This window comes from Pongo abelii, chromosome 4 (assembly GCF_028885655.2).
Source record: "Pongo abelii isolate AG06213 chromosome 4, NHGRI_mPonAbe1-v2.0_pri, whole genome shotgun sequence".
Lineage (NCBI taxonomy): Eukaryota > Metazoa > Chordata > Mammalia > Primates > Hominidae > Pongo > Pongo abelii.
In genome coordinates this window covers 78324600-78350560 of record NC_071989.2, presented here as the reverse complement: position 1 = coordinate 78350560, position 25961 = coordinate 78324600, and the positions used below count along the sequence as shown (strand labels likewise).

Sequence of the window (25961 nt, the reverse complement as noted above, 5' to 3'; positions counted from 1 at the left end):
TTAAGGTTCACTGTAGGTGTTGTGTCTTCTACGGGTTTTGACAAATATATAATGACGTATAATGTCCACCCGCCCCAACCTCCCAAAGTGCTGGTATTGAAGGCGTGAGCCACTGCACCTGACGGTCAGAATGGTTTCTTTTACTCAAATATGCATTTAAGGTTCTTCCATGTTTTTTTCATGGGTTGGGATCTCATTTTATTTTAGCCCTGAATAATATTGCATTGTCTGGATGTAGTAGTTTATTTATTCAGTCACCTACTAAGTGACATCTTGATTGCTTCCAAGTTTTGGTATGAATATAACTGCTACTAACATCTGTGTGCAGATTTTTGAGTGGACATAAGTTATTTTTGTTTTTTGTTTGTTTGTTTGTTTTTTGAGACGGAGTCTTGCTCTGTCGCCCAGGCTGGAGTGCAGTGGCGCCATCTCGGCTCACTGCAAGCTCCGCCTCCTGGGTTCACGCCATTCTCCTGCCTCAGCCTCCCAAGTAGCTGGGACTACAGGCGCCCGCCACCAGGCCTGGCTAATTTTTTGTATTTTTTAGTACAGACGAGGTTTCACCATGTTAGCCAGGATGGTCTCGATCTCCTGACGTCGTGATCCGTCCTCCTCGGCCTCCCAAAGTGCTGGGATTACAGGCGTGAGCCACTGTGCCCGGCCGAGTGGACATAAGTTTTAAACTCATTTGGGTGAATACCAAGGAGCAAGACTGTTGGATCATATAGTAAGCGTATGTTTACTTTTGTAAGAAACCGCCAAACTGTCTTCCAAAGCTGCTCTACCATTTTGCATTCCCATCAGCAATCCTCACAAGCATTTGGTGTTGTCAGTTTTTAAAAAAATTGTAGCCATCCTATTAGGTATGTAGTGGTAACTCACTGTTTTTTGATTTGCAATTCTCTAATGACATATGATATTGAGTATCTTTTTCTGTGATTATAATCTGTATAACTTATCTGGTGAGGTATCTGTTCAGGTATTTTGCCTAGTTTTTATTTTGTTTTGTTTTTTGAGATAGGGTCTCACTATGTTACCCATGCTGGAGTGCACTGGTGTGATCATAGCTCACTGTAACCTCAAACTCCTGAGCTCAGGCAATTCTGCCTCAGCTTCCCAAGTAGCTAGGACTATAGGTGTGAGCCACTGTGCCCAGCTAATTTTTTTATTTTTTATTTTTTGTAGAGATGGGATCTCACTATGTTTCCAAGGCTCATCTTAAACTCTTGGCCTCACAAAGCACTGGGAATATATATATATATATATGTATTTTTTTTTTTTTTTTTGGGATGGAGTCTCGCTCTGTCACCCAGGCTAGAGTGCAGTGGCTCGATCTCGGCTCACTGCAACCTCTGCCTCCCGAGTTCAAGTGATTCTCCTGCCTCAGCCTCCCAAGTAGCTGGGACTACAGGCGCCCGCCACCACCCTGGCTAATTTTTGTATTTTTGGTAGAGACTGGGTTTCATCATATTGGCCAGACTGGTCTCAAACTCCTGACCTTGTGATTTGCCCGCCTTGGCCTCCCAAAGTGCTGGGATTACAGGCATGAGCCACCACGCCCGGCCGCACTGGGAATATTATAGGCATGAGCCACTTTGCCCAGCCTTTGCCCAGTTTTATTTTTGTTTTGAGACAGGGTCTCTATTACCCAGCTAGTGTGCAGGGGTGCAAACATGACTTACTGCAGCCTTAATCTCTGGGTTCACCAGAGCCACCGCACCTGGCCTCAGACTAATATTCTTCTTTTTATTTATTTTTGTTTGTTATTTCTTTTTTCTTCTTTTGTTGTTTTTATTTGTTTTTTTGACTAATATTCTTAATAGTACATTTTGTCATGTTTATTTTTAATTTTTATGCATACATAATAGTTGTACATATTTATGGGGTACATGTTATATTTTGATACAAGCATGCAATGTGTAATGATCAAATCAGAGTAATTGGGATATTTATCTCCTCAAACATTTATCATTTATTTATGTTAGAAATGTTCCAACTCCACTCCCTTAGTTATTTTGAAATATACAGACTGGGTATGGTGGCTCATGCCTATAATCCCGGCACTTTGGGAGGCCAAAGCAGGAGTATCATTTGAGACCAGGGGTCCGAGATCAGCCCAGGCAACCTGGCAAACCCCATCTCTACAAAAAATACAAAAATTAGCTGGGATTGGTGGTGTGTACCTGTAGTCCTAGTTACTCAGGAGGCTGAGGTGGGAGGATCGCTTGAGTCTGAGAGGTTGAGGCTGCAGTGAGCTGTGATTGTACCGCTGCACTCCAACCGGGGTGACAGAGCAAGACCTTGTCTCAAAAAAAAAATTTAAAAAAGGCCGAGCATGGTGGCTCATGCCTGTAAGGAGCTCAAGGATTGCTTGAGCTCAGGGATTGCTTGAGCTCAGGAGTTCAAGACCAGCCTGGCCAACATGGCGAAACCCCATCTCTACAAAATATACAAAAATTAGCCAGGCATGGTGGCACAAGCCTGTAATTCCTGCTACTCGGGAGCCTAAGGCAGGAGAATCACTTGAACCTCGGAGGCGGAGGTTGCAGTGATTCGAGATCGCGCCACTGCATTCCAGCCTGGGCGACAGAGCGGACTGTTTCTCAAAAAAAAAAAAGGAAATATATAAATATATACAATAAATTATTGTTAACTATAGTCACCCTAGGCCAGATCTAGGCTACGGAACACTAGATCTTATTCCTTCTATCTAATAGTACTTTTGTGCCCATTCACTGTGATCTTTTTTTTAAATTTTAAAATTTTTGTATTATACTTTAAGTTCTAGGGTACATGTGCATAATGTGTAGATTTGTTACATAGGTATGCATGTGCCATGTTGGTTTGCTGCACCCATCAACTCGTCATTTACATTAGGTGTTTCTCCTAACGCTATCCCTCCTTCAGCCCTCCACCCCGCTGACAGGCCCTGGTGTGTGATGTTCCCCACCCTGTGTCCAAGTGTTCTCATGGTTCAGTTCCCACCTATGAGTGAGACCGTGTGGTGTTTGGTTTTCTGTCCATGTGATAGTTTGCTGAGAATGATAGTTTACAGCTTCATCCATGTCCCTGCAAAGGACATGAACGCATCCTTTTTTATGGCTGCATAATATTCCACGGTGTATATGTGCCACTTTTTTTTTTTTTTTTTTTTTTTTAGGTGGAGTTTCACTATTGCTGCCCAGACTGGAGTGCAATGGCAAGTCATTCTCCTGCCTCAGCCTCCCAGGTAGCTGGGATTACAGCCATGTGCTACCACCCCTGGCTAGCTTTGTATTTTTTTTAGTAGAGACGGGGTTTCTCCATGTTGGTCAGGCTGGTCTCGAACTCCAGAGCTTACGTGATCTGCCCGCCTCGGCCTCCCAAAGTGCTGGGATTATAGGTGTGAGCCATCGTGCCCAGCGCCACATTTTCTTAATCCAGTCTATCATTGGTGGACATTTGGCTTGGTTCCAAGTCTTTGCTATTGTGAATTTCTGTTCTGACAAGTCTTTTTGATATTCCTTTCTTCAAATTCAGGCTATATATTTGGAATTACGAAATAATTAAGATGACTTTTACACCCTTTAAATGCCTTAGGCATTTCCTGGGTTTCCATTGTATTTCAAGGAAACTACAAAGATTTACTACTTCATCTTATAAGAGATAATGAAAATAATTAGATTTGCTTGGCATTTTCTAGATTTTAACTAATCCAAAACTTTTGTCAGAGCTATTTTATCTGCCAAACCCAGAATATTTTTTTAAATGGACAATTCAAGAGCTCTATTTTGCTTTTCTCTTTTATTTATTTAATTTTTTTTTTTTTTTTAAATAGAGATAGGGGCTCACTATATTGACCAGGCTGGTCTTGAACTCCTGGCCTCAAGTGATCCTCCCATTTTGGCCTACCAAAGTGCTGGGGATTACAGGCATAAGCCATCACACCCAGCCCTATTTTGCTATTTTTTTTTAGTGAAAATATACTTTAAGTTTGAGAGACATATTTATATTCATTTATAAAAGTTGAATCATTAACTATAGGCCAGGTGTGGTGGCTCAGGCCTGCAATCCCAGCACTTTGGGAGGCTGAGGTGGGCGGATCACCTGAGGTCAGGAGTTCGAAACTAGCCTGGCCAACATGGCAAGACCCCTGTCTACTAAAAATACAAAAAAATTAGCCAGGCATTCTAGTGCACGCCTGTAGTTCCAGCTACTTGGGAGGCTGAGGCAGCAGAATTGCTTGAACCTGGGAGGCAGAGGTTGTCCAGTGAGTGGAGATCGTGCCACTGCACTCCAGCCTGGGCAACAGAGCCAGGCTCAGTCTCAAAAAAAAAAAAAAAAAAGCGGACACATTAACTATCAATTTTCTTTTTCGCCTCCTTGTTGCTCGCGGTTAAAAGGACCATCCGCGGGGGGCCAGGCTGCCCTATTTATGCGCAAGCATGTGCTCTGGCGCTGCAGCCTGACCCCAGACACCAGGCAGAGGCGCGGTGGGGTACAAAGGCAGCTTTTTTTTTTCTGAGACGGAGTTTCACTCTGTCGCCCAGGCAGGAGTGCAGTGGCACGATCTCGGCTCACTGCAACCTCCACCTCCCGGTTCAAGCGATTCTCCTGCCTCAGCCTCCAGAGTAGCTGGGATTACAGGCACACACACCATGCCTGGCTAATTTTTAGTAGAGACGAGGTTTCGCCATGTTGGCTAGGCTGGTCTCGATCTCCTGACCTCAAGTGATCCACCCGCCTCAGCCTCCCAAAGTGCTGGGATTACAGGCGTGAGCCTCAACTGGTTTTAAGAAAAATTTTTGTTTCTATGATTAAATACCCTTGTGAATTGATATCATAATATACTTTGTGGTATAAATTAAGGGAACTCGTCTGGGTGCAGTGGCTCACGCCTGTAATCCCAGCACTTTAGGAGGCCGAGGCGTGTGGATCTCCTGACGTCAGGAGTTCAAGACCAGCCTGGCCAATATGGCAAAACCCCATCTCTACTAAAAAATACAAAAATTAGCCGGGCTTGGTGGCGGGTGCCTGTAATCCCAGCTACTAGGGAGGCTGAGGCAGGGAGAATTGCTTGAACCCAGGAGGCGGAGGTTGCAGTGAGTTGAGATGGTGCCACTATACTCCAGCCCGGGTGCGATAGCTAGACTCAATCTCAATTTTTTTTTTTTTTTTTTTGAGATGTAGTCCTGTTCTGTCACCCAGAGTGGAGTGCAATAGTGTAATCTCAGCTCACTGCAACCTCCGACTCCTGGGTTCAAGCGATTCTCTTGCCTCAGCCTCCTGAGTAGCTGGGATTACAGGCGCCCACCACCACGCCCAGCTAATTTTTTTGTATTTTTAGTAGAGATAGGGTTTCACTATGTTGACCAGGCTGGTGTCGAACTCCTGACCTCGTGATCTGCCCGCCTCAGCCTCCCAAAGCGCTGGTATTACAGCTGTGAGCCACCGTGCCTGGCCTTAGACTCCATCTTTAAAAAAAAAAAATTAATTAAACTAGCAGTTGTCAATACTCTCACAGTTGATCCATATTGTGTTCCATTTTTTGTAGAGATGAGGTCTTGCTATGTTGCCCATGCTGGTCTTAAATTCTGGGCCTCCAGCAAGCCTCTTGCCTTGGCCTCCCAAAGTGTTGGGATTACAGGCATGAGCCACTGCACTGGGCCCGTATTATGTTCTTATTGACTAAATACTTATAAATTGATATGTAGTATACTTTAACAGAGGATTCTAGCTTTTTCCATTCTATTATTATTATTGTAGTAAATCAACTACAGCCATTAAGTTTTATTAACCACAAGAGACCTCTGACTTTTTTCTCCTTGTATTTGCCTAGATGCTCCAGTTACAAGCGACAGATCCAAAATTGTCTTCTGGAAGAAACATCACAAAACTTCAAAGGTATGTTGTCAAACTCTTGAAGAGCAAGAAAAAGGAAAAAAAGAAAGGAAATTAAAAAGCTTCAAAGGGTTAGTTAGTCTTAGTTGTTGCTATTACTGAGAATACAGCTATGGGAGCAGGCTTCTCAGTTTTAGCTCACATTGTTACCCATTGTATACACGCATGTCAGAACTCAGGTAATTGAGTCAGGAATCCCAGGAACTTTTTGGTTCTAGGAGTAGATGACTTTATGGAAGCAGATTGCTTAATTCAAGACATTCCAATCAAGATTGGTGCTTATGAAATTGGGCTACAGGTTTACATTCAGTTTGATTGGATTAACTGCATATTTGGTTTAAATGACTCTTAGACACTTGGAAGCATACCTACAAAATTTACCAAAATTACGGGTTGTGTCCCTTATGCTAACGTAATGTTACTGGTTTTTTGTTTGTTTGTTTGTTTTGAGATGGAGTCTTACTCTATGGCCAGGCTGGAGTGCAATGGTGCAATCTCAGCTCACTGCAACCTCCGCCTCCTGAGTTCAAGCGATTCTCCTGCCTCAGCCTCCCGAGTAGCTGGGACTACAGGCGCACGCCACCACGCCCGGCTAATTTTTGTATTTTTAGTAGAGACGGGGTTTCACCATGTTGGCCAGGATGGTCTCGATCTCTTGACCTTGTGATCCACCTGCCTCGGCCTCCCGAAGTGATGGGATTACAGGCGTGAGCCACCCAGCCCGGTCAGTAATGTTACTGTTAATGTAGGTCTTGACGAGAAGAAGGAATGAGGCCTCTGGAAGTGGTTTATATGCCATTTTGGGAATTTAATCATATTGCTAGTCTTTCAGATGACTGAATGTTCTGTCAACCCTATGCCTGTTGAAATACAAATCTTCAATTAGCAGTCAGACACAATGGTTTCCATTCCTTCATGTACACGTCTCAGCCTTGCATTGGAGGTGCCTAGTTTAGAATGCTGTGTTAGAAACCGCCCTTTACAGTGGAATTGGCAAATGAAATTGTGTAGACAAGATTGTCTGCTATACTTGCTGAACAAAAAAAGCTTTAATTCATTTGCTGCAATCATGCTGGACAACAGAATCACTTTAGGTTATTTACTGACTAAACAAGGTGGTGCTTAATACCAACTACTAACAGCTGTTGCATTTGGAGAAGCACTTCAGACTAAATCAAGAGATCTCAGTGTAAAATCCAAGAATAGGCTGGGCATGCACGGTGCTTCATGCCTGTAATCTCAGCACTTCGGTAGGCCGAGGTGGGAGGATTGCTTGAGCCCAGGAGTTCCAGACCAGCCTGGGAAATGTAGTGAGACCCTGTCTCTACAAAAAATAAAAATTAGCTAGGCATGGTGATACAATGCCTGAGTAGTCTCAGCTACTCAGGAGGCTGAGGTGGGACGATTAAATTAAATAAAATCCAAGAACTAAGCCAATCCAAGTCAAGGTGGGGAAAACCAATCTGTGGAATTTTTTTTCTTTTATTTCTTTTTTCTTTTTTTGAGGCAGGGTCTGTCACCCAGGCTGGAGGGCAGTGGTGAAACCACAGCACACTGCAGCCTGGACCTCCCAGGCTTAAGCAATCCTCCTGCCTCAGCCTCCTAAGTAGCTGGCACTGCAGGCGTGCAACACTATGCCCAGCTAATTTTTAAACCTTTTGTGGAGACAGGTTCTCGCCATGTTGCCCAGACTAATCTGTGGAATCTTTTAGCAGGATTTGGGCTTTTGCTGATTTTGGATATACTGTAAACATTATTTAAGTTGTTGCTAATGGTTGCTGTTGTCAAGTTATTGTTAGCAGGTATTTTTTTTTTAGATGAAGTCTCATTCTTGTGGCCCAGGCTGGAGTGCAATGGTGCGATCTCGGCTCACTGCAACCTTCACTTCCCGGTTCAAGCGATTCTCCTGCCTCAGCCTCCCGAGTAGCTGGGATTACAGGCGTCTGCTGCCACAGCCGGCTAATTTTTGTATTTGTAGTAGAGATGGGGTTTCACCATGTTGGGCAGGCTGGTCTCGAACTCCTGACCTCAGTGGATCTGCCCGCCTCGGCCTCCCAAAGTGCTGGGATTACAGGCGTGAGTCACTGCACCCGGCTGTTAGCAGGTTTTTTTATTTTATTTTTAAAATACTTGCCCACCCTTCATCTGCTGAATTTTTTTTTTCTTTGAGACAGAGTCTCATTCTGTTGCCCAGGCTGGAGTGCAGTGGCACAATTTCAGCTCACTGCAACCTCTGCTTCCCAGGTTCAAGTGATTCTCATGCCTCAGCCTCCCCAGCAGCGGGGATTATAGGCATGCGCCACCACATGTGTATTTTTAGTAGAGATGGGGTTTTGCCATGTTGGCAAAGCTGGTCTCGAACTCCTGACCTCAGGTGATCCACCTGCCTCGGCCTCCCAAAGTGCTGGGATTACAGACGTGAGCCATAGCACCCGGCCATGAAATTTTATTTTACTTATTTGCTTGTTTATTTTTTGTTAGCACGTTGTAGTTTTTAAAAGGTATTTTAGTTTATTTTTTTGAGACAGTCTCCCTCTGTTGCCCAGACCAGAGTACAGTAATGTGATCTCAGCTCACTACAACCTCCGCCTTCTGGGTTCAAGCGATTTTCGTGCCTCAGCCACCTGAGTATCTGGAATTACAGGCAGGCGCCACCACACCCAACTAATTTTTGTGTTTTTAGTAGAGACAGGGTTTCACCATGTTGCCCAGGCTGGTCTCTGACTCCTGGCCTCAAGTGATCCGCCCACCTTGGCCTCCCAAAGTGCTGGGATTAAGGCGTGGGCCACCGCGCCCGGCCCGTACGCAGGTTTTGAAGTGCCAGTTGTTGTGCAGCCACCATCTTGTTTTATGCATTCAGCAATTCTACAACAAAAAATTAAGATTACTCTGATAAACAAAATGGAATCTTGTGAGAATGACATCTGAAAGAATCTAAGATGGTAGCTAAGATTTCAGAACCTGATCATGTGTTGACCCTTTGTGAGGTCATCCTGTTGTCTCAGGAAGAGGGACTATAAAAATTAATTTTTCACTTACAATAGCACTTGCTTAGGAATTATCGAAACTATTGCTTCATTGCCATAGGCTCTAACTACTGAAGCTGATAAAATATCATGAACTTTGAATGACCCTCGGACGCCAGGCTTTTACTAGACCAAAGTGAAGACTCATTTTTGACTAATGCAAAATGGAACATCTTTTATCTTTTATTTTTTATTTTTTATTTTTTTTGAGACGGAGTCACACTCTGTCGCCTACCCTGGAGTGCCGTGGCGCAATCTCGGCTCACTGCAACCACCGCCTCCCAGGTTCAAGTGATTCTGCTGCCTCAGCCTCCTGAGTAGGTGGGATTACAGGTGCCCACCGCCATGCCTGGCTAATTTTTGTATTTTTAGTAGAGATGGGGTTTCGCCATGTTGGCCAGGCTGGTCTCAAACTCCTGACCTCCGGTGATCCGCCCACCTTGGCCTCCCAAAGTGCTGGGATTTCAGACATGAGTCACTGTGCCCAGCCAGAACATCTTTTAATCAAGTAGTTCTCAACTGAGAAATGTTTTGTCCCATGAGAGACATTTGGTTATGTCTAGAGACATTCTGAGTTTTCCCAACTGGGATGGCATCTAGTGGGTAGAAACTAGAGATGCTGCTAAACATCTTGTGATGCACAGGACATCCCTCACGGCCACCCACCATACACAAAGAATTATCCAGCCCAAGATGTCAATAGTGCCAATAGTGCTGAGCTTGAGAAATACCATCAACTATGTACATACTCATACATAGACTCATTTCTACTCAGAATGCTAATTATCAGTGCTTAATTAGCATAACCACTATGGATTACCTGCTCTCTTTATAACACTTAAAACTTCTGGCCAAGTGCTGTGCCTCACGCCTGTAATCCCAGCACTTTGAGAGGCCAAGGCAGGTGGATCACTTGAGATCAAGAGTTTGAGACCAGCCTGGCCAACATGGTTAAACCCCGTCTCTACTAAAATACAAAAATAAGCTGGGTGTGGTGGTGCACGCCTGTAATCCCAGCTACTCGGGAGGCTGAGGCAGGAGAATCGCTTGAATCCGGGAGGTGGAGGTTGCAATGAGCCAAGATCGCGCCACTGTACTCCAGCCTGGGCAACAGAGCAAGACTCCAGCTCAAACAACAACAACAACAACAACAATGACAACAACCAACCAAACAAACAAAAACTCCTGACTTTTCTCCTCAGGGAACTATTAATATTCAATGTTCCCTCTCCTGACCAAGTTAATAATGTCAACTTCATACCGGTTACTGCTCTAGATGCTAAGGGTATTGCTCTGAATATAACAGATCAGATCCCCGCTCTCATGAAGCTTACACTCCAGTCGGAGAGGCTAAACAAGTGAATAAGTAAGTAGAGGGAACAAACCAGGTAAAACTAAGTGGTGGGCAGAACATTAAAAGAAAGTGACACAAATAGAGTGGTTTGGTAACTACTTTAGACTTTGGTCAGGAATTGTCTCTCTGAGGAGGTGACATTTAAACTGAGGCTTAAATAACAATAAGGAGAACATCCCAGGTAAAGGAAGTACTCCAAGAAAAACAAAGATAGAAATGAGCTTGTCATATTCAGAAAAGCTAGTGTGGCTAGAGTATAGAGGAGAAGTAGTAGAGATGCGGTTGAAGATGTTGGAAAGAGTAGGATTATACAGGTACAGTAAACCAAGGTAAGGAGTCTGGGCTATGATAAGTGCACTGGAAGCCTTTGCAGGGGTTAAGCCAAGGTGGGACATGATCTGGTTTATCTTTCAATCAGAAACTGAAGCATCATGCAATATACCTTTGTAACAAATCTGCACATGTACCCCCAATTCTAAAATAAAAGTTGAAAAAGAAAAAAAATAGGGTAAATATGAAAAAAAAAAAAGAAAGAAAAGAACGGTTAAAAGTAATATAAGAATGATAAAGTAAAGCTGGGTGCAGTGGCTCACGCCTGTGATTACAGCACTTTGGGAGGTTGAGGCAGGTGGATGTCTTGAGCCCAGGAGTTCAAGGTTAGCCTGGGCAACATGGTGAAACCCTGTCTCTACAAAAAATACAAAAATTAGCCAGGTGTGGTAGTGCACACCTGTAATCCCAGCTACTTAGGAGGCAGAGGTGGGAGGATTGCTTGAGCCTGGGAGGTCAAGGCTGCAGTGAGCCAGGATCACGCCCCTGCACTCCAACTCCAGCTTGGGTGACGGAACAAGACCCTGTTTAAAAAAAAAAAAAAAAAAAAAAAAGAATGGCAAAGGGCAAATTATATGAAAATAAGGTAAAAATAATAACAAACGAACAAAAAGATTACCTTAGCCACTATGGGGAGAATATATGGGGTAAGGGGAGGATGAAGGAGAGGTGGGAGGAGAAGAGAAGCAAGGGGGCCAGAAAGAGGCTATTGTAAGAGACCAGGAAAGATGACGGCTTCGATGGACTATTAGAGATGGACAGAAAGGGATGAGCCAGCATATGTTGTGGAAGTGGAATTGCTAGGTCTTAATGATTTGCATGCTTGAGTGAGAGAAATAGGAATCAAGGATGACTCCTGGGTTTTGGCTTGAGTAGATGAAATAGAAAAGACCAAGAGAGGACCACCTTTTAGAGGGTAGCAGGTTTTGGATAGGATATTATGAATTCTGAGGCCAGGCGTGGTAGCTCACGCCTATAATCCCAGCACTTTGGGAGGCCGAGGTGGGTGGATCACCTGAGGTCAGGAGTTTGAGACCAGCCTGGCCAACATGGTGAAACTCCATCTCTACTAAAAAAACAAAAATTAGCCAGGTGTGGTGGTGGGCGCCTGTAATCCCAGGTACTTGGGAGGCTGAGGCAGGAGAATCGCTTGAATCTGGGAGGCAGAGTTTGCAGTGAGCTGAGATCGTGCCACTGCATTCCAACCTGGGTGACAGAGTGAGACTCCCTCTCAAAAAAAAAAAAAAAAAAGAAAGAAAGAAAGAAAGAATTCTGCTGTATTTGGAATGCTTAGAGATATACAGGACCCAGCCAGGGCAACATAGTGAGACCTCATCTCTACAAAAAATTCCTTAAAAAATTAGCCTGGTGTGGAGGCATGCACCTGTGATGCTGGCTACTTGGGAAGCTGAGACAGGAGGATCATTTGAGCTAAGGTGGTTGGGGCTGCAGTGAGCCATGATCATACCACTGTACTCCAGCCTGAGCGACAGAGTAAGACCCTGTCTCAAAAAAAAGATATACAAGAGGTGAGGTCTACTAGTCTACCAGACAGAGGTCAGGATGGGAGATATAATCCCTTTTTGCTGTAGAGGGCCTTTTATGCCTGACACAGATGAGATCATCTAGGGAAGGAACATACAGAAGAGTAGATGCCCAGAAGCAAGGTCTGGGCCTTCTATATTTAAAGACGGAGTGGAGGAAGAAAAGCCATCTAAGAATATTGGGCAAGAACACCAGAGAGGCAGGAGAACTGATTGTGGTATCTCAGAAAAGAGAAGGCAGTGTTTCACAGAGGGACTAGTGATTTAACATGACAGACTAATACACACGTATCTTGGTTACTTCCTCAAGCTCTGCCAAAACAATGGTTTTTAAAAGATGCATGATGGCCAGGTACGGTGGCTCACACCTGTAATCCCAGAACTTTGGGAGGCTGTGGAGGGAGGATCATTTGAGCCCAAGAGTTTGAGACCTAGGCAACATAGTGAGACCCTGTTTCAGAAAAAAAAAAAAAAAAAAATTAGCCGAGCATGGTGGTGGGCGCCTGTAGTCCCAGCTATTCAAGAGGCTGATGCGGGAGGATTACTTGAGCCTGGGAAGTTGAGGCTGCAGTGAGCTATCATCATGCTACTGTACCCCAGCCTGGGTGACAGAGTGAGACCCTGTTTCAAAACAAAAAACAAAAAACAAAAACAACAAAAAGAATTGGTTGTTGACATTTTTAGCTGGATGAAAATATTTTTAAAATATAAAAAATAATTTAAAAAAGAAAAGAATTGGTTGATTCCATCCTGCTCAGCTGAGTGCAGTAAGAGCACAACCTCTCCTTGGTCCTGGCAGATGACTAGAGGTTTATGTTCTGGAGTGGCTGAACTAAAGGGGTTCTGGATTTCAGGAGACCAGGCAAGCTGAGAGGGGCTTTAAGTAAAATTGTGCATACCAAATGGTAAGACCTCCAGTCGCCTTCTCCCACCCAGTCCCCAAAAGGCTGGCAGCTGGACTTATACCCTTCTAAGTGAGGTAAGAGAATGGTTTCTGGGGAATGGATCAGCCCAACAGAAAAAGTTCTAAAAATATTGATGGTTAGGAAAGGTCCCCATGAAATGACTGGGCCACCATTTGGTTACCCTTATACTGAAGTTCACCACTTGACATGCTTGCACACTGACACAGAGCTTCTAATACATATATATATAAAGAGATAGATAGAGAGAGAGAGAGGATCTTGCTATACTGCCCAGGTTGGTCTTAAACTCCTGGGTTTAAGTGATCCTCCTGTCTTAGCCTCCCGAATAGCTGGGATTACAGGCATGAGTTACTATGCTTGGCCTAATCTATATGTATGTATATCTTAGCCTCTCAAATAGCTGGGATTACAGGCACAAGTCAGTATACCTGGCCTATTCTATATATATAGATATATATAGATCTATAGCATTACTGGGCTTGGGGTGTCCCCTGGAGAGAGAAAGAAAGAGAGAGAGGCGGACAGAGTCTCACTCTGTGGCCCAAGCTACAGTGCAGAGGTACGAACATGGCTTCTCTGCAGCCTCGACCTGTCAGTCTCAAGCCATCCTCCCACCTCAGCCCCCCAAGTAGCTTGGACTACAGGCAAGTACTACCACACCCCACTCATTTTTGTATTTTGTAGAGATGGTGTTTCACCATGTTGCCCAGGCTGGTCTCAAATTCCTGAGCTCAAGCGATCTACCTGCCTTGGCCTCCCAAAGTGCTGAGATTACAGGTGTGAGCCATTATGCCTGGCCAATATGTGTTTTTTTTTTTTTTTTTTTGAGATGGAGTCTTGCTCTGTCGCCCAGGCTGGAGTGCAGTGGGCACAATCTCAGCTCACTGCAAGCTCTGCCTCCTGGGTTCATGCCATTCTCCTGCCTCAGCCTCCCAAGTAGCTGGGACTACAGGCTCCCGCCACCATGCCTGGCTAATTTTTTTGTATTTTTAGTAGAGATGGGGTTTCACTGTGTTAGCCAGGATAGTCTCCATCTCCTGACCTCGTGATCCCATGATCTGCACACCTCAGCCTCCCAAAGTGCTGGGATTACAGGTGTGAGCCTGGCCTGTTTTTTTCTTTTTCTTTTTTTTTTTTTTTGAGACAGGGTCTTTATCACACAGGCTGGAGTGCAGTGGTACAGTCACGGCTCACTGCAGCCTTGACCTCCTGGGCTCAAGCAGTCCTCCCACCTCAGCCTCCCAAGTAGGTGGGACTATAGGTGTGAGTCACCACATCTAATTTTTTAATTTTTTGTAGAGATGAGTTCTCAATATGTTGCCCAGGCTGCTTTGGAACTCTTAGGTTCAAGCAATCCTGCCTCAGCTTCCCAATGTGCTGGTGTTACAGGTGTGAACCACCATACCCAGCCTTAATCAATATATTATTATTTTTTGAGACCGAGTCTCACTCTGTTGACCAGGCAATGGTGTGATCTTTGGGCTCACTGCAACCTCTGCCTCCTGGGTTCAAGCAATTCTCCTGCCTCAGCCTCCTGAGTAGCTGGGACTACAGGAGCGTGCCACCATGCCTGGCTGATTTTTGTATTTTTCGTAGAGATGGGTTTTCACCATGTTGGCCAGGCTGGTCTCGAACTCCTGACCTTGTGATCCACCCACCTCAGCCTCCCAAAGTGCTGGGATTACAGGTATAAGCCACTGCACCTGGGCTCAATATTTTATTTTATATTATTATTTATTTTATTTTATTTTTGAGACAGAGTCTTGCTGTCATCTAGGGTGGAGTGCAGTGGCACGATCTCAGCTAACTACAACCTCTGCCTCCTGGGTTCAAGTGATTCTCCTGCCTCAGCCTCCTAAGTAGCTGGGATTACAGGCCTGCGCCATCACACTTGGCTAATTTTTGTATTTTTAGTAGAGACGGAGTTTCGCTTTGTTGGACAGGCTGCTCTCAAACTCCTGACCTCAGGTGATCTGCCTGCCTAAGCCTCCCAAAGTGTTGGAATTACAGGTGTGAGCCACCGTGCCTGGCCCTAATCAATATTTTAATGCCTTGGGATAGGAGGAGGAACAAGATGGCTGAATAGAAGCCTCCACCTATTGTCCTCCCTGAAGGAACGCCAAATTTGACAACTGTCTTACACAAAAAAAACTTCATAAGAACCAAAAATCAGCTTAAGTACCAGCTTAGCCACAGTGGGGAAGAGCACTGAGTGGGCTCTTGGGGTCCTTGATTCCAGGCCTTGGCTCTTGAACAGCATTTTTGGACCTACCCCGGGCCAGAGGGGAGCCCACTGCCCTAAAGCATGAGTCCCAGGCCTGGCAGCATTCACCACAAGCTGATTGAAGAGTCCTTGGGCCTTAAGTGAACTTCGTCAGTACCCTGGCAGTACTGTCTGTGGGCCTGTGGTGGTGGACATGGGGAGAGACTCCTCTGCCTGGGGAAAGGGAGGGAAGAGTGAGAAGAGCTTTGTTTCGTGGTTTCAGTGCCAGCTTAGCTGCAGTAGAATAGAGCACCAGGTAGATTTCGAAGGTTTCCAACTCCAGGCCCTGCTACCAGACAACATCTCTGGACCTGCCTGGGGCCTGGGGTAACTCATTGCCCTGAAGGGAAGGACACAAGCCTGGCTGGCTTCACCACCTGCTGATTGTAGAGGCCTCGGGCCTTGAGCGAACATAGGCAGAAGTCAGGTAGTGGTTGCAGCAGGCTTTGGGCAAGACCTAGTATTGTGCTGGCTTCAGATGTGACCCAGAGCAGTCCTAGTGGTGGTGGCCACAGGGATCCTTGTGTCACCTATTCTCCCAACTCCAGGCAGCTCAGCAGAGAGAGCGAGAGACTCCATTTATTTGGGAGAAAGTAAGGAAAGAGAACAAGAATCTCCTCCTGGTAATGCAGAGAATTCTTCTGGATTTTAACCAAGACCACCAAGGTGGTACCTTCATGAATCTGCAAGATCTACAGCATTACTGGGCTTGGGGTGTCCTCTAATGCAGATATGGTTGCAGTAACCAAAAACTTAGATCACAACACGCAAGGCCCTTTGGGAAGCCTTTCCAAGAAGGGCAGGTACAAACAAGCCCAGACTGTGAAGACTGCAAAAAATACCTAAGTCTTCAATACACAGACACTGACAAACATCCACAAGCTTCTAGACCATTTAGGAAAACATACCCTCACCAAATTAACTAAATAAGGCACCAGGGGCCAGTCCCAGAGAGACAGAGATAAGTGACCTTTCAGACAGAATCCAAAGTAGCTGTTTTGAGGAAATTCAAAGAAACTCAAGATAACACAGAAAACGAATTCATAATCCTATTAGGTAAATTTATTTATTTATTTTTATTTTTTGGAGACAGTCTCTCGCTCTATCCCCCAGGCTAGAGTGCAGTGGCGTGATCTCAGTTCATTGCAACCTCCGCCTCCCGGGTTCAAGTGAGTCTCATGCCTCAGGCTCCCACCGAGCAGCTGGAATTACAGTCACCTGCCACCACGCCTGGCTAATTTTTGTATTTTTAGTAGAGACAGGGTTTCGCCATGTTGGCCAGGCTGGTCTCAAACTCCTGACCTCAGGTGATCTGCCACCCACCTCAGCCTCCCAAACTGCTGGGATTACAGGCGTGAACCACCATGCCTGGCCCTATTAGATAAATTTAACAAAGAGATTGAAATAATTAAAAAGAATCAAGCAGAAATTCTGGAGTTGAAAAATGCAATTGACATACTTAGAAATGTGTCAGAGTTGCTTAGCAGCAGAATTGATTAAGCAGAAGAAAGAATTAGTGAGATTGAAGACAGGTTATTTGAAAATACACAGAGGAGACAAAAGAAAAAGGAATTTTAAAAAGTAAAGCATGCCTAGAAGATCTAGAAGACAGGCCGGGCGCGGTGGCTCATGCCTGTAATCCCAGCACTTTGGGAGGCCAAGACGGGTAGATCACAAGGTCAGGAGATCGAGATCATCCTGGCTAACAAGGTGAAACCCCGTCTCTACTAAAAATACAAAAAATTAGCCGGGCGTGGTGGCGGGCACCTGTAGTCCCAGCTAGTTGGGAGGCTGAGGCTGGAGAATGGCATGAACCCGGGAGGCGCAGCTTTCAGTGAGCTGAGATTGCGCCACTGCACTCCAGCCTTGGTGACAGAGCGAGACTCCATCTCAAAAAAAAAAGATCTAGAAGACAGTCTCAAAAGGGCAAATCTAAGAGTTTTTGGCCTTAGGAGGTAGAGAGAGAGAGAGATAGGGGTAGAAAGTTTATTCAAAGGGATAGTAACAGAGAACTTCCCAAACCTAGAGAAAGATATCAATATTCAAGTATAAGAAGATTGTAAGGCCGGGCGTGGTGGCTCACGCCTGTAATCCCAGCGCTTTAGGAGGCCGAGGCGGGCAGATCACCTAAGGTCAGGAGTTCGAGACCAGCCTGGCCAACATGGTGAAACCCTGTCTCTATTAAAAATACAAAGATTAGCTGGGCCTGGTGGCAGGCGCCTGTAATCCCAGCTATTTGGGAGGCTGAGGCAGGAGAATCACTTGAACCTGGGAGGCAGAGGTTGCAGTGAGCTGAGATCACGCCATTGCACTCCAGCCTGGGGGACAAGAGTGAGACTTCATCTCAAAAAAAAAGAAAAAGAAGATTGTAGAAAAGAGAAAAAAAAGAAAAAGAAAAAAAACCCCAAAAAACAAACAAACAAAAAAGAAAGTTGTAGAACACCAAGAATTTAACCCAAAGACTACCTCAAGGCATTTAATAAACTCTCAAAGGTCAAGGATAAAGAAAGAATCCTAAAAGCAGCAAGAGAAAAGAAACAAATATTAATAACATACAATGGAGCTCTAATTCATCTGGCAGCAGAATTTTCAGTGGAAAATTTATAGGTCAGGAGAGAGTGGCATGACATATTTAAGTGCAGAAGGAAGAAACCTTTTACCCTAGAAATAGTATATCCAGCAAAAGACATCCTTCAAACATGAAAGAGAAATAGCCTTTCCCAAATAAACAAAAGCTGAGGGATTTTTCATCAACACCACACCTGTCCTACAAGAAATGCTAAAGGGAGTTCTTCAGTCTAAAAGAAAAAGATGTTAATGAGCAATAAGAAATCATCTGAAGGAACTGGGTGCAGTGGCTCATGCCTGTGATCCCAGCACTGTGAGAGGCTGAAGAGAGAGGATCGCTTGAGCTCAAGAGTTTGAGACCAGCCTGGGCAACATAGTGAGACCTCATCTGTACAAAAAAGTTAAAAGAGTTAGCTGGGCGTGGTGGCACATACCTGTAGTCCCAGCTACTTGGGAGGCTGAGGTGGGAAGAATGCTTGAACCTGAGAGTTCAAGGCTGCAGTGAGCTATGATCGTGCCACTGCTCTACAGCCTTGGCGACAAAGCAAGACCCTGTCTCAGCAACAGCAACAACAACAAAAGAAATGATCGGAAGTTACAAAACTCACTGGTAATAGTAAATACACAGAAAAATACAGAATAATATAACACTGCAATTGTGGTATGTAAACTACTCATTTCTCAAGTAGAAAGATGAAAAGACTGATCAAAAATAACTGCAACAAATTTTCAAGACATAGTACAGTAAGATATGACTAGAAATAGCAAAAAGTTAAAAAGTGGGGAGACAAAGCTAAAGTATAGAGTTTTCTTTTTTCTTTTTTTTTCTTTTTTTTTTTGAGACAGAGTCTTGCTCTGTCGCCCAGACCAGAATGCAGTGGCGCCATCTCGGCTCACTGCAAGCTCCGCCTCCCGGGTTCATGCCATTCTCCTGCCTCAGCCTCCTGAATAGCTGGGACTACAGGTGTGTGCCACCACGCCCGGCTAATTTTTTGTATTTTTAGTAAAGACAGGGTTTCACCGTGTTAGTCAGGATTGTCTCGATCTCCTGACCTTGTGATCTGCCCGCCTTGGCCTCCCAAAGTGCTGGGATTACAGGTGTGAGCCACCGCGCCCGGCCCTAGTTTTCTTTTTGCTTGTTAGTTTGTTTATGTTCTGTGTTATAATCAGTTTAAAATAATGGGTTTTTAAGGTATTATTAGCATGCCTCATGCTAACCTCAAATCTAAAAACATACAACATAAACACGAAAAGTAAAAAGCAAGAAATTCAACATATGACTAGAGAAAATCGCCTTCACTAAAAGGAAGACAAGAAGGAAGAAGGAAGAGAAGACCACAAAAGATTCAGAAAGTAACAAAATGGAAAAATAAGTTCTTACTTATAAATAACATTGAATGCAAATGGACTAGACTCTCTAGTCAAGACCCAGAGTGGCTGAATGGATTAAAAAAACAAGACCCAAAGATCTATTGCCTCCAAGAAACACAATTCACCTGTAAAGACACCCATAGACCGAAAATAAATGGAGGGAAAAAGATATTCCATGCCAATGGAAACCAAGAAAGAGTAGGAGTAGCTATACTAATATCAGACATAACAGATTTCAAGGCAAAAACTATGAAAAGACAAAGGGCCAGGCACGGTGGCTCATGCCTGTAATCCCAACACTTTTGGAGGCCAAGGTGGGTGGATCACCTGAGGTCAGGAGTTCGAGACCAGCCTGGCCAACATGGGGAAACCCCGTCTCTACTAAAAAAAATGCAAAAATTAGCCAGGCGTGGTGGTGGGCGCCTGTAATCCTAGCTACTCAGGAGGCTGAGGCAGGAGAATCACTTGAACCTGGGAGGCAGATGTTTCAGTGAGCCGAGATTGCACCACTGCACTCCAGCCTGGGTGACATAGTGAGACTCTGTCTCAAAAAAAATAAAATAAAGTAAAATAAAAATAATAAAAAGAGACAAGGTCATTATATAATGATAAAGGGGTCAATTCAGCAAATGATATGATAATTGTAAATATATATGTACCCAACACTAGAGCACCCAGATACATATAAAGCAAATTTTATTAGAACTGAAAAGAGAGATAGACCCCAATACAATAGTAGCTGGAGATGTCAGCACCCCACTTTCAGCATTGGACAGATCATCCAGACAAAAATACAACAAAGAAACTTTGGACTGAATCTACACCATAGACAGTGGACGTAATAATATTTACCTAACATTTCATCTAACAGCTGCAGAATATACATTCTTCCCCTCAGCACATGTATCTTTTCAAGGACAGACCATATGTTAGGCCACAAAACAAATCTTAAAACATTCAAAAGGTCGGGTGCGGTGGCTCACACCTGTAATCCCAGCACTTTGGGAGGCCGAGGTGGGCGGATCACGAGGTCAGGAGATCAAGACCATCCTGGCTAACATGGTGAAACCCTGTCTCTACTAAAAATACAAAAAAAATTAGCCGGGCGTGGTGGTGGGCGCCTGTAGTCCCAGCTACTTGGGACGCTGAGGCAGGAGAATGGCGTGAACCTGGGAGGCGGAGCTTGCAGTGAGCCGAGATCGCATCACTGCCCTCCAGCCTAGGCCACAGAGCGAGACTCCACCTCAAAAACAACAACAACAACAACAAAAAACATTTAAAAAACTGACATAATATCAAGTACTGGAGTAAAAATAGAAATCAGTAATAAGGATTTTTGGAAACTATACAAATACATGAAAGTTAAGCAATATTGCCGGGCGCGGTGGCTCACGCCTGTAATCCCAGCAATTTGGGAGGCCAAGGCAGGCGGATCACCTGAGGTCAGGAGTTTGAGACCATTCTGGCCAACATGGTGAAACCTCGTCTCTATTAAAAATACAAAAATTGGCCAGGCGTGGTGGCGGGCACCTGTAATCCCAGCTGCTTGGGAGGCTGAGGCAGGAGAATTGCTTGAACCCAGGAGGTGGAGGTTGCCGTGAGCTGGGATTGCGCCATTGTACTCCAGCAAAAGAAAGTTAAGCAATATGCTCCTAAATGACCAGTGGATCAATGAAGATATTAAGAAAGAAATTGAGAAATTTCTTGAAAGAATTGATAATGGAAACACAACATACCAAAACCTATCGGATACAGCAAAAGCAGTACTAAGAGGGAAGTTTGTAGCTGTAAGTACCTATATCAAAAGAGAAGAAAAGGCTGGGTGCGGTGGCTGACGCCTGTAATCCCAGCACTTTGGGAGGCTGAGGTGGGCGGATCATGAGGTCAGGAGATAGAGACCATCCTGGCCAACATGATGAAACCCCATCTGTACTAAAAATACAAAAATTAGCTGGGTGTGGCGGCACGTGCTTGTAATCCCAGCTACTTGGGAGGCTGAGGTGGGAGAATCGCTTGAACCCAGGAGATGGAGGTTGCAGTGAGACGAGATCACGCCACTGAACTCCAGCCTGGCAACAGAGCTAGACTCCGTCTCAAAAAAAAAAAAAAAAAAGAAAGAAAGAAAAGAAGAATGACATGCAAATTCGTGAAGCATTATGTATTTATATATTTATATATATATAAAAGAAGAAAAACTTCAAATAAATAACTTAATGATGAAGCTTGAAGAATTAGAAAAGCAAGAGGAAACCAAACCCAAAGTTAGTAGAAGAAAAGAACCAATAAAGATCAGAGCAGAAATAAATGAAGTTGAAACCAAGAAAATACAAAAGATCAATGAAACAAAAATTGTTTTTTAAAAGATAAAGAAAAATGAAAAACCATTAGCCAGACTGCGAAAAAAAGACAGAAGACCCAAATAAATAAAATCAGAGATGAAAAGGGAGACATTACAACCAATACTGCAGAAATTCAAAGGACCATTAGAGCAACTATATGCTGTGAGCAACTATATACCAGTAAATTGGAAAATCTAGAAGAAATGGATAAATTCCTAGACACTCATGCAACCTACCAAAATTGAACCATGAAGAAATTCAAAACCTGAAGAGACTAATAACAAGTAATGAGATTGAAGCTGTAACAAAAAGTCTCCCAGCAAAAAAAGCCTGGGACCTGATGGCTTCACTGCTGAATTTAACCAAACATTTAAAGAAGAACTAATTTCAATTTTATTCAAACTATTCTGAAAAGTTCTTCGAGGCCAGTATTACACTCATACCAAAACCAGGCAAAGACACATCAAAAAAGAAAACTACAGGCCAATATATCTGATGAACATTGATGCAAAAATCCTAAACAAAATACTAGCAAACTGAATTCAACAATACATTAAAAAGATCAATCATCATGACCAAGTAGGATTTATCTCAGGGATGCAAGGATGGCTCAACATATGCAAATCGATGAATGTGATACATTATATCAACAGAATGAGCCACAAAAACCACATGATTATTTCTATTGATGCTGAAAAAGCATTTGATAAATTTCAACATCCTGGCTGGGCACAGTGGCTCACGCCTGTAATCCCAGCACTTTGGGAGGCTGAGGAGGGCAGATCATGAGGTCAGGAGATTGAGACCATCCTGGCTAACATGCTGAAACCCCATCTCTACTAAAAATACAAAAAATTAGCTGAGCATGGTGGCAGGTGCCTGTAGTTCCAGCTACTCGGGAGGCTGAGGCAGGAGAATGGCATGAACCCGGGAGGTGGAGCTGGCAGTGAGCTGAGATCGCGCCACTGCACTCTAGCCTGGGCAACAGAGCAAAACTCTGTCTCAAAAAAAAAAAAAAAAAATTCAACATCCCTTCATGATAAAAAATCTTAAAAAACTGGGTGTAGAAAGAACATACCTCAACATAATAAAAGCTATATATGGGCCTGGTGCAGTGGCTCACGCCTGTAATCCCAGCACTTTGGGAGGCCAAGGCAGGCGGATCACCTGAGGTCAGGAGTTCGAGACCAGCCTGGCCAACATAGTGAAACCCCGTTTCTACTAAAAATACAAAAAATTAGCCAGGCGTGGTGGTGCATACCTGTAATCCCAGCTACTCAGGAGGCTGAGGCAGGAGAATCGCTTGAACCCGGGAGGCCGAGGTTGCAGTGGGCTGAGATCGTGCCATTGTACTCCAGTCTGGGCAAGAAGTGCGAAACTCCATCTCAAAAAAAAAAAAAAAAAAAAAAAAAAGGCCATATATGGCAGACCCACAGCTAGTATCATACTGAATGGGGAAAAACTGAAAGCCTTTCTTTAGATCTGGAACACACCAAAGATTTCCACTTTCACCACTGTTATTCAACATAGTACTGAGAGTCGTAGGCACAACAATCAGACAAGAGAAAGAAATAAAGGGCATTCAAATTGGAAAGGGAGAAGTCGAATTATTGTTGTTTGTAGATGATATGATCTTATATTTGGAAAAACCTAAAGACTCCACCAAAAAACTATTAGAACTGATCAATAAATTCAGTAAAGCTGCAGGATACAAAATTATCATATGAGGCCAGGCATGGTAGCTCACACTTGTAATCCCAGCAATTTGGGAGGCTAAGACTGGAGGATTGCGTGAGTCCAGGAGTTTGAGACCAGCCTGGACAATATGGAGAAACCCCTGTCTTCTATAAAAATTAAAAAAAAAAAATTATACAAAAATCAGTAGGTTTTTTTTTTTTTTTTTTTTTTTTTTTTGAGACACAGTCTCACTCTATCATCCAGGCTGGAGTGCAGTGGCACAATCTCGGCTCACTGTAACCTCCATCTCCTGGGTTAAAGTGATTCTTGTGCCTCAGCCTCCCGAATAGCTGGGATTACAGTTGTGTGCCACCACACCTGGCTAATTTTTGTATTTTTAGTAGAGACTGGGTTTCACTATGTTGGCCAGGCTGGTCTCAAACTCCTGACCTCAGGTAATTCGCCCACCTTGGCCTCCCAAAGTGCTGGAATTACAGGCGTGAGCCACTGCACTCGGCCTATTTTTTTTTTTTTTTTTTTTTTGAGGCAGAGTCTTGCTTTGTTCCCCAGGCTGAAGTGCAGTGGCCCAATCTCAGCTCACTGCAGCCTCTGCCTCCTGGGTTCAAGAAATTCTCCTGCCTCAGTCTCCCAAGTAGCTGGGACTATAGATATGCATGGCCAGCTAATTTTTGTATTTTTAGTAGAGACAGGGTTTCACCATGTTAGCTAGTCTGATCTTGAACTCCTGGCCTCATGTGATCTGCCTGCCTCGGCCTCCCAAAGTGCTAGAAGTACAGGCGTGAGCCACTGTGCCCAGCTGAAAATTAGTAGTATTTTTATATGCCAACAGTGAACTATCTGAAAAAGAAATTGAGAATGTAATTCCATGCACATTAGCTACAAATAAAATTCAAAACCTAGAAATTAACCAAAGAAGTGAAAGATCCCTACAATGAAAACTATAATCACTGGTGAAAGAAATTAAAGAAGACACAAAAAAAATGGAAAAATATTTCATGTTCATGGATTGCAAGAATCAGTATTGTTAAAATGCCCGTACAACCTAAAACAGCCTACAGATTCAGTGCAATTCCTATCAATATAACAATGACATTCTTCACAGAGTAGAAAAAAATGAATCCTAAAATTTATGTGGAATCACAAAAGACTCAGAATAGCCAAAGCTATTGTGAGCAAAAAGAACAGAAGTGGAAGAATCACATTACCTGACTTCAAAATATACTACAGAGCTACAATAACCAAAACAGCATGGCACTGGCATAAAAACAGACACATAGACCAATGAACAGAATAGAGAACCCAGAAACAAATCTGTACATCTACAGTGAACTTATATTCAACAGAGGTGCCAATAACATACAATGGGGAAAGGACAGTCTCTGCCATAAATGATGCTAGGAAAACTGGATATCCATATGCATAAGAATGAAACTAGACCCCTATCTCTTGCCATCTATGAAAATCAAATAAAAATGTATTAGTGATTTAAATCTAAGACTTCTAAACTATGAAACTACTAAAAGAACACACTGGGGAAACTCTCTAGGATCACCGGACTGGGCAGAGTTCTTGAGTAACATACCACAACACAGGCAGCCAAAGCCAAAATGTACAAGTAGGATTACATCAAGTTAAAAAGCTTCTGCCGAGCAAAAGAAACAATCAACAAAGTGAAGAGAAACCCACAGAGTGGGAGAAAATATTTGCAAACTATCCATTTGACAAAGGATTACTAACCAGAATATGTAAGGAGCTCAAACAACTCTATAGTAAAAAATCTAATAATCTGATTTAAAAATGGGCAAAAGAGCTGAATAGACATTTCTCAAAAGACATACAAGTGGCAAACACGTTTAGGAAAGGAGCTCAACAGCATTGAGCATCAGAGAAATGCAAATCAAAACTGCAATGAGATATCATCTCACTTCAGTTAAAATGGCTTCTATTGGCCAGGCTCATGCCTGTAATCCCAGCACTTGGGAAGGCTGAGGCAGGCGGATCACTTGAGTTGAGGAGATCGAGACCAGTGTGGCCAACATGTCAAAACCCTGTCTCTACTAATAATACAAAAATTAGCTGGGCGTGGTGGCACGCACCTGTAATCCCAGCTACTTAAGAGGCTGAGGCAGGAGAATTGCTGGAACCCAGGAGGCAGTGGCTGCATGCAGTGAGCTGAGATCGTGCCACTGCACTCCAGCTTGGGTGACAGAGTGAGACCTTGTCTCAAAAAAAAAGAAAAAAAAAAAAAAAGGCTTATAGCCAGAAGACAGGCAATAACAAACACTGGCGAGGATGTGGAGAAAAGGGAACCCTTGTCCACTGTAGATGTGAATGTGCATTAGTACAACCACTATGGAGAACAGTTTGGAGGTTCATCAAAAAACTAAAAATAGAGCTCCCATATGATCCAGCAATTCCCCTGCTAGGTATATACCCAAAAGAAAGGCTGTCAGTATATTGAAGAGATATCTTCACTCTCATGTTTATTGTAGCACTATTTACAATAACTAAGATTTGGAAGCAACGTCAGGGTCCATCAACAGACCCAGAGATCAATCAGTGAAGGCTGAAGTAGAATGACAAGGACGGTAGGCTCTAAGAGGGACGTCTCCAAGCAAAAAATAAATAAATAAAATTGGTAGCTGATGTATTGGAACAGACT

At 43.7% G+C, this 25961-nt stretch overlaps 1 long non-coding RNA gene and 1 other non-coding gene across 3 annotated transcripts in view; one reads left to right on the top strand and one right to left on the bottom strand.

Annotated features, from left to right (window-relative positions):
- LOC129059418 (uncharacterized) overlaps positions 1 to 25961 on the top strand; it is a 56039-nt gene that overhangs the window by 1734 nt on the left and 28344 nt on the right. For both annotated transcript variants that reach the window (XR_008525293.2, XR_008525294.2), the window contains exon 3: positions 5819 to 5883. This is a non-coding gene — a long non-coding RNA (uncharacterized LOC129059418). The remainder of the gene's footprint in view (positions 1 to 5818; positions 5884 to 25961) is intronic.
- On the bottom strand, positions 4361 to 4492 carry LOC112133631 (small nucleolar RNA SNORA76). Its single transcript, XR_002915260.2, has one exon. It is a non-coding gene; the product is annotated as a small nucleolar RNA SNORA76 (small nucleolar RNA).